The 10,030-nt window shown below is 27.1% G+C and overlaps 1 long non-coding RNA gene across 1 annotated transcript; it reads right to left on the bottom strand.

Annotated features, from left to right (window-relative positions):
* Nucleotides 1-396: 396 nt before the first annotated feature.
* LOC145949450 (uncharacterized) lies at nt 397-5,764 on the bottom strand. Its single transcript, XR_014427657.1, has 2 exons — nt 3,267-5,764; nt 397-595 (listed from the first exon to the last, which is right to left on the bottom strand). It is a non-coding gene; the product is annotated as an uncharacterized LOC145949450 (long non-coding RNA).
* Between the last annotated feature and the right edge of the window lie 4,266 nt (nt 5,765-10,030).

Here is a 10,030-nt window from a genome sequence, read left to right as displayed (position 1 = left end):
TAAACATTTACACTTTTTTAATCATATTAAAGAATTTAATATAATTTGTAAACATTTTTTTATACAATTAACTCATATTTCTATGTATATTAACATGTTCATACTCTAAATTTAAAAATAAAAAAAATCATTCATCTTATACCTTATATTAATATTATACTCGTATCTATAAAACATAAGTGATGATATAATGATGATGATTACAATAACAATAATAATGAAAATAATAATAAAAATAATAACAATAATAATAATATATAATAATTTTATTTATAATATTTTAATATAAATTATTTATTTTAATTTACATGTGTATCATATAATATAAGTGATGATACAACAATGATGATAACATTTATAATGATAATAATAATAAAAAATAATAAAAAATTATAATTATAATAATATATAATAATTTTATTTATAATATTTTAATATAGACCATTTAGGAATTAAGATTTGTTGACACCTAAATTTTGATAATGTAGCTCCATGAGATATCCAATACTTGAGAATCCCAATGTAGGAAGCTTCCAGCGTTTGTGAGTCTGCGAATACGAAGGAATGTTGTACATTTATACTGCAAAAGTACAAACTGACACAGAACTGAGAACATTGGATCATAGGAGGAGGAATCAAATATAATTTGATTTAAAAATTAACCAGTTTTAATTGTGTTTTATTTTATTACAAAATTATATAGGTTAAAATCAGTGTTTTAAAAACCGGTGAGAGTACTGGGTCAATGGATCACTGGTTAGACCGGTGGGTCACCTATTAAACCGCATGACCCGGTTTCTATTAAAAAAAATTAAAAAAATATTTGTTATACATATTTCATATCTATAAATTTCAAAAAAAAAAAAAATCACATCATACCTTAAAATAAACTCCACAAAAATTACAAACACATTTTAACATAATTTTATAATGTCATTCATGAGTTTTAAGCAAATAAAACAAGTTCTAAATATGAGTTTCAAACAAGTAAAAAACACACATAAGTTCCAAGCTAACTTGTAAGTTCAAACATATAACAAGTCACATAACAAAGCTACAAATAACATTTAAACATAATTAAACTACAAGATTTAAACAAATATATATAAACTATTTATGTACAAGGAGTAAAAGTTGTGGCAAACAGTGTTTTAAACAAATCTATATCATTTTCTTTTTCTTTTCAATTCCTTTATCGGCTCTTTTAATGTACCAAACAGTGTTTTATTTAAATAAAAATTATGATTCAAAATATTAATAAATTTAAATAATGTACCAGATTAATTGGATAAAATTGTAAAGCAAAGCCTACATATTCCGGCAACCGAGCCGGTGCGGAAATTCTCTATAATTGGAAAGTAAATGCGTAGGGAAGTAATTATCACATAAACTTTTTTTAATAAGTTTTTTCTTTAAATTTATTTTGTACCAAAACATTTTTTTAAATAATATAACATAAACCCGATTCTTTTTAACATTGTAAATCTGTTACTATAATTTCAACTCACTGCCTTTTACTCAAATAATATATATATATATATATATATATATATATATATATATATATATTGGATTTAAATGCATTTTTAATTTCTGTAAACTGAGCATATTTTAATTTTAATTTTAGTATAAATTTGTATTTATTTTTCACCTTTCTAAAATTTTTCAACATTATTTTTTGTTTCTGTAAAGCAAATAAATTTTAGTTTTTGTTTTGTAAAATATTTTTCTTTAATTTTCATCATCTAAAATCTAGAATAATTATTTTTGGTTCCTAACAATATTTTGAAGGGCCTATAAAAGATTTTAGAAGTGTCACACAATAATACTATCACTAATAATTATAAATAAGATATATCACTTAATCTTTTAATAAATAAATAAACATTTAAAATAATAGAGACTAAAAATAATAGTCCTGAATTATAAAATAAAAAACAAAACAAAATTACAAGGACCAAAATCAAGACTCAAACAATAATTAAAAACATATTTAAACTAAAAAGTTAGAAAACGTTGGTGACTTTTTTAATAGCCTAATTTTAAATACTTCCTTTTAAAAGCTTTAAAGGAGGAAGAATTGATAAAGTGACATATTTAAACAGAAGAAGAAAACCACAAGCGTCTGAAAATAAATTTTTTAATTACTACCAAGATATTGATTCAAGTAAACTAATTAACTTATTAAGGAAAATTTGGGATTTCAATAATGTAAATCAAATAAAATATAAAATAAAAAACGGTCAACTGGTGAGACAATCAATTGTCAGATATATTTTTTTTTTTGGTGATATTTATCAGAATAACTAGTGAATATAATTTTGCACTACTAAATAATATGACGGAAAAAAAAAAAAAATTTATGCAACATTTTTTTGGTTGTCTTAACACATCTTATGATTGGTTCCGAACAAGTCAAACAATAAAAACAGAATATTCCTTTTGTGCTTATGCCATTTTCCTCTCTTCCAAGGAACGCGCGAAGAGAAAAGTCAGATCGAAAAACTAATAAATTTCCACTCAATTTCTGAAACTGTGATCAATAGGTAAAAATAAGTGAGAATTTTCATAAAACAAAGAACCAAAATGAACGATCCTTAAATATCAAAAGACCAGAAAGTAAAAAATTAAAGAAGAAAAAAAAAAACTCCTTAGGAGCTGTAAAGGATATATATAAATAGCATTCAGACAAAACACAGCCTTTTGGAGTTAATGTTGTGACCTTTAAAGGCACCGTGAAAGAGTTTCTTAAACGCACTAAATTAAACAAATCAACCATTGCAAACCCAGGATCATGTACCATATTCCAAAATAGCAAACTTGTTTCATGACTAATATTATAACTCCAGAGTTCAGATCCATCGTGAAGAAACCAAAAATTGTTTAAATATAAATCTAAAAGTGTTTTCAAGAGTTTTTTTTTTAATTTATCAAAAATAACTCTTTATTTTCGGTATTAAATCCAAACAAGTTAATAGAGATCTATCACAGACAAATTAATAATGTGCTTCATTACCACTAAATACAGTTAGATGCAGAAATGAGAGGGATCATTACCACGCACCGTTTACAATTACGTACTCAATTAATATCCTACAGTTGAAATTCATATTCAGAATAACATGACAACAAATGGGGTATTCTACAAACAAACTAGAAAAGAAAAATAAGTTAAAGCAATATACAGCTAACAATGATAATTGAAATAGTTTAAATATGATATGAATTAGCTCATATAAAATTCATATATATATATATATATATACCATAGAATTGATAATATTGGAAGGTGGCTAGCAGTTAGCAAAGAGGTTGTTGGGTGTGCGTAGAAGGAAGACAGAAGCCAGATCGTGGGGCACATGGAGGAACCCTTGAGATGGTGGTTGAAATTTGTTTCTTTTTCTGGTCACTCGCGGTTTCTTTGGAGGTGGAGGACAAACCAATGGGGTTCTCAACGTCTGAGAGGGTGATGTGGGTGTGTGGCACTCTTCATTTTCATTTTCAACATCCTCGTTTAGCACCTCCTTTGTTGTTCCTAGGTCGTGTTTGAGGGTCCTGGCATTTGGAACAAGGGTTCGTACGGGCGTGATTGGACGAAATTCTTCCAAGATTTCGAGACCCATTTTGCAAACTTTGGCAACTCAATTCACTTTGGGCAGAAAGAAGCAAATTAAAAGGCCAGTTTTTTGGAGGGAGAGAGAGAGAGAGAAGGCGTGCAGAGGGAATTAATTGAGAAGGTGATGATGATGATGATGAGGTGCTGAAAGAGAGACAGATATATGAGAGAGAAAGGGTGGAGTGTGGGGTACACATGCAATGATAAAGACCAAAACTAAGAAGTGAAAATTGGGAAAGGGAACAAAAGCGACAAAACTCAGAAAGGAAAAAAGGAAAAAAGGGGGAAAAGTATACAAGTAACAACACAACAAGGCATGTTGAGCTTGTAACTTTGTATGTGTGTAAGTGTCACCTAATTATATCCATGCAATAATATTACATTGTATTAAAAAAAATTGTCATAGATATAAAATAAATAAATATAACTTTATTTGATATCATTATAAATAATTTTAGTATTAATTTTGAATAAAATTTAGACATATATTATGTATTACTATAATTTATGTTTACATTTTCTAACAATATATGAATATTAATTTATTATATTTTTAGTATAGATAAAAATAATTTTTAATAACAAGTATTATATTACTATAAGATATGTTTTATTGTTTGATATTTTTTTTTGTAGTAATAAACATGTATTATTTACACAATTTTATTTGAGTTGAATAAAATTATAAACAATATTTTCTTGAGTATTTAATGTAATTTTGTATATATAGATTTAATTTATCAAACCTTCTAACCAAACTAAAACAACTTTACATTAATTTTTCTAATTATAAGAACATATATAAGATAAATACTTTCACTCAACATGATTTATTCAATTTCTATAGTTGAAATTCAAATTTAAATAATTTAATTAAAAAATAGAAATTCTTTATCACTTATACCAATCAATATTAATTGACTATATATTTAGTGGTTAAATGTTTCTTTTATCATTTTAATGTAATAAGTAAATAAAATGTTACAATGTTATGCTTTATATAAGATGGAATTATATAAGTATTATTATATGAAAAGTTAAAAGGGCATGCAGATGGAGCACAACCTTGATCTGACACAGAGTCACATGATAGCTTAGCTGCTATTCATGTGGTGGCATCCATCCGCAACATCCTCCATAGTCTCCTTTTCTTTGGTCTCATGCCATTTTGCCTTTGCCTCGCTGTCTTTGCTTCAATCAACCACGTTATCCTTCCTTTTTCCCTTAACTTCAAGTCAACTTACTGTTGCTTTTCACGTTCTTGTCTCTCTTTGTCCTCATAATAACTACTACTTTTTCTTAGTATGGTGTTCATTGTTTCTCATCATATGTCCTTGCCGTATTAAAATTGGGTTCTCGTCATATGCTCTTGGCGTATTAAAGTTAAGACACAGCTGTACGTAAATCTAACCCGGATCAGATGCATTATTTAAATTCTTAAACATTAAGATTTAATTTGCATTATAGCCTTATTATATACCTTATGGATCGTAGAATATACAATACAGGTGAATTGACTGGTGAATTTTTTACCCTCAATAGGAAAGGCGGATGAACATTGTTCTAACTTCCAAGGTTGAAATTAAAATTAGAGTATGAAAGGATTATATATATAAAATCTTATATACTAGTACTATTGTAATATTATACGTTTTTTTTTCTTCTTATTGTTGTTTTTTCAATAATTATGTATTATGGGATTTTGGAATTTATTGTGGGGAGAATTTAAGGACTAAGGAATTGTTGACAAGCTTTTAGGTGTTTATAGGATTTTTCTAGATAAATGTTCAATTTAACCATAAGAGGAAGGTATATAAGATTTTTTTTTGAAAATTGTGTTTCATAAGTTCATTTTCAAGATTCTTAGAGAGATAAACTAGTAAGAAACTATGAGACTCTAACTCTTCCTTCCTTCTTTTCTAGCCTTCCCAATATTTTAGCTCAAAGCTCAAAATTGTTTCTTTTCCTTTCTTTTTTCTCGTTCTCTTCGAATCTGAGATAAAGAAAATTAGGACTTGATCTTTGTTGATTTTGTGTTGTCCATGTTGAATCGTATTTGAATTGTTGCTTGAATTATATTCTTGATGGATACATGTTGATTTGAGGTTTGGATTTTTAGTTCATGAGGGTTTGGTGCCTTGACGAAGATTTGGAGAATGTGAGTTATTTAATGGTTGCATGTTGAATTTCTCGATTTTTTAGGAGGTCTTCGTAGGTGAATATGTAACAACACATGTAGTTGAGGTGTTGTGCATGTGATGTGTTGATTTTGGTGTTGTTCATATGCTGCTTGGTTTAGTTGTTGATTGACATTGTTGTTGTTGTATGATGAGATTGTTTATACCTTTTAAGGTTGTTAAATGTCATGTTGAACATTTGTTGTGGTGTTGACATGTTGTAAGGCATGAGTAGATGTATGTGGTTTACATGATATTATTGGTAGTATAGTTGTTTTACTTTTATATTTGATATATGATTATTTTCTTTGTTCACTAGCTTACCCTTACATATTTCTTAGTAATTGGACTACGATAATCATGTTTATATATAGGAGCAAAGCATAGTTAGGCTGAAGGTGTTTGAAGAGTGAAAACAATGTTGGATGGTGATGTAACTTTATGCTACTTTTGCATAGACATTGTAATGTTGCTTAATTGGCAACTTAAGTTCATAAATTTCAAGTTTTTGGATTATAATATATATATATATATATATACTGTTACAGTATTTCAATTATGAAAGAAAACTATTACACATGTATTTATATATATCGTTTTATATCCAAAAACTATATGTGTTAACCTTAAATAGATGTGTTTACTTTTTGTTGCTAGTAATGATATATTAAGTGTAGAAATTTGATGAGTCATTACAACTAAATTGATTTTAGTGGTTAAAAAAATTAATTTTTGTAGGATGAATGCGTTATTTAATTATTCAAGGTTATAGTTACGAAAGCAGTCTAATTTAATTAGTTAAAAAATAAGTGCGTAAATGTAAATCTTTTGGATCAAATTTGATTGTCTTGTATTAAAAGAAAAAGAAAATATGCTTCGAGTATAACCATGCAAATGATGCAATTAAGGGATAAGCTAGGAATACTTTTTTTTTTCACATCACATTAATTGCACAATGAAAAGAGAGAAAGAAAAATATAAAATAAAGTAAATTGAGATAGAAAAATAAAAAAGAATTGTTATATATGTGAAAAGGTGAACAAAAATAGCATTATTCAATTTAAATAACCCTGTACAAGTCAACCAATTGTTGTGTAGCAAATCCCAAAGATAATCACAAACGTATTTTTTAAGCATTTTAAGTAACTAGATTAGGGTAATCATAAATGCATCAGTTTGATTCAGGTTTGTTTACCGCATTGGTAATTGACCAATTTGGTAATATGTAGCAGCGGATCATCCTTGGTAACAACGTCTCTTGTTTCTTTCCTTTTTAAAGTTTTTGGGTAACCTCTTGAATTTCCTATTGATCCGACTCCTCCAATAATCATAATTTATATTCATTTTAATAATGTTTTTTTTCTTCCTAAAATCCAAATTTCATAAAACTAAGGGCCCCTTCGATAAAGTTGAGAGTTTGTAATTTTTTTATTTTTAAATATTGTTGGAGACTTTGAGTGTGCAAGTGTGAATCAAAAATCTATTGGATAAAGATATATATTCAACAACATATAAGTGATAGACATCTCTAAATTTGATGTCTTAAAGTTTTATATTAAGATGTAATGTTAAATTTACTTTTGTGATTTATTTATGGTTCATTGATGATTTTCTTCCTAATGTCTAACTCTCATATTTTTAATAATTTATTGGTATCAAAGTTGATGATTCGATCAAGTAACTAACTTTGACAAGTATTGAGTAACGGAAAGCAACAGAAGACACAATTGAATATTCATGGATGGAAAAGACTTTCGTTTGAAGGAGAACATACTATGTGAAAGAGACTCACACTTCAAGGAGAGATGCTGGTGGGAGAGACTATTGGAGTGCAAGTGTGAATGAGAAGTCTAATATTAGATAAAAATGGGTAAGGTGAGCAACTTAACTTATAAGTGACAAAAACTCAAATATGATGCCTCAAGGTTGAGTTAAGAAGTGATGTTAAGTCTACTAATATGATTTATTTGTGGCTCATCGATGGAGTTCTCTCTAATATATTTAAAGCCCTCAAATTCCCAACAAATATAATTTTCAAAACAAAGTGTGTGTTAAGCTAAAATGGAGTTGAAATGATTTTTAACTTCATTTTAAAGTTTATATTCATTTTCATAATAATCAAGAAAAAAAGATTTATGAAATTGATTTTGTTTTAAAAATACACATTCTCATAACCACTTGGTTTATCATAGTTGTCAATATGTTGAGATAAATTCATAAGGATTTAGATTCAATTATCATTATCATCCTGTAATCTTTCCTATGATAAAAACACATTCTCACTACATTTGGGCATGATATATATCATCGCAACCAACAATAACACCAACACTTTCATCACCACTACTATCAAAGTTGTTATCAACATCACCACTATCTTCAACATTACCACCTTTGCTGCCATCACCATCACCACCAATAATGTTACCATTACCACTGTCACTACCATTATCGCCAACAAAATCACCACATCACCACCTAATCCACAACCATAGTGACCACCACCACTAAAATTGTAATCATCACTACTACCAACATAAAACTACCACCACCATTATTGTTATTGTTATCACTATTATCATTGTACCACCATTAATTATGAATATTGATAACATTATCACCATCATCACTACTAATAATCATTATTGTCATTGTTACTATTCTCATTATTATACAAATACACTTTTAAATTAGTATTAATAGCATACAAAACTTTCAAGGAAAACAAATAAAAAATAAATAAAACATATCATAATAATCATGTTTGCTAAATTTTAAATAAATAAAATATTCATAAACATGTAATTTAATAATTAATAATTACTTATATTTTAGAAATATACCATACATTATAAAACAAAATTAATTAAAGAAATATCATTTAATTATAAACTATTTTTTTATAAGCTTTTTATCTTTTTAATGAAAAATCTCAAATCAAGGATTTACAAAAATTATTAATACCAATAAAAAATGATCAAGGAAAATAAATTATATAAGGCTTACTCTTATTTAATAATAGTAGTAAATCAAATTAATTTTTATTTTAAATTTTTAAATATTAATTGTTTATGAATAGTTATAATATCATGTAAATAATTTCATTTATATACATATTTTCTATACATAGGTGTGTGTGTCACACGCCTTAAAACGTGGAAACCGCTGCTACTTGAGCTGGCTTAGGAATGAATTCCTCACCTGACATTGAAAATATTGTACTGATCTATACTATACATTCACTTAACATATAATATATATTTCAATCAAAGTAAAAGGTAACTGTGTGTGCCTGCATCACATTCCTTGAATCCTTGAAGCCAGAGATGGTGTTGACCCATCATATAATATTATAATCTAAACCACAGGAGCTTTACTTTAGATCCAAACCAAATAATCATAAGCTGCATTAATAAACAAAAGCTGCATAATTCACATGGTTTCTGAAGAAACATTAGCTTATTTCCAGGTGGGAGAAATTATAGTATATATTTGTCTTTCAATGTCTAGACATATGAAAGGCTATACTCCTTTGGTGAAGGCATGTTGTTTGGAGAATAAAAATCCTGCATTGGATCAAATAAAACTCAATTATTTATAAGATAGGGTGTTTGGTTTCAAATTGTTTAGATTTTTGTTTTTGGATAATATGTATGACAACTCTCAAACTAAATATATACAAATCAATCCACTTTCACAATTGGGCTCAATGTTAAATGTTAATATGGCATCAGATCATTAAAAAATGCAAAGTAATTATGGTTTCTAATTTTGTTTTTATAAAAAGAAGTTTGGGCAAGTACTGAAATTAAAATGAATTAAACATGAGGTCTTTGAGGCTTAAGAAAATGATTTCAAGAAAAAAAAAATTGTAAAACAGAAGAAGCAAGTCACAGTTGGACTTGAGGGAAGTGTTGGAAATAAAAATTTTTCGCATAGAACAAGATAAAACTTAAATGTATATAGGTTAGGATGCTTAGATAAACTGTTTGATTGAAAGAATAAGAGAAGAGGTAAGAGATTTTAATGAAAAGTCCAAAAGTTACAACTGAAATATCGTCCAAATATATAGTAAATTTTTTATTATATTTAAATTATTAATTAATACACTGTGTCGAAATGTATTTCGGATAATAGTTTTGGAGGATACATCATTTTATTTTTGTTTAATGAAAGAAAAATGAACTAGTTTTGTTTTTGTTTAATTCATAAAAAGAGAAGGAAATTTTAAAAAATT

This window comes from Cajanus cajan, chromosome 1, assembly GCF_000230855.2.
Source record: "Cajanus cajan strain Asha chromosome 1, NIPB_CcT2T_4, whole genome shotgun sequence".
In the NCBI taxonomy this organism is placed as follows: Eukaryota; Viridiplantae; Streptophyta; class Magnoliopsida; order Fabales; family Fabaceae; genus Cajanus; species Cajanus cajan.
Note: the sequence above shows the minus strand (reverse complement) of the source record. Positions and strands in the feature narration are given on the sequence as shown.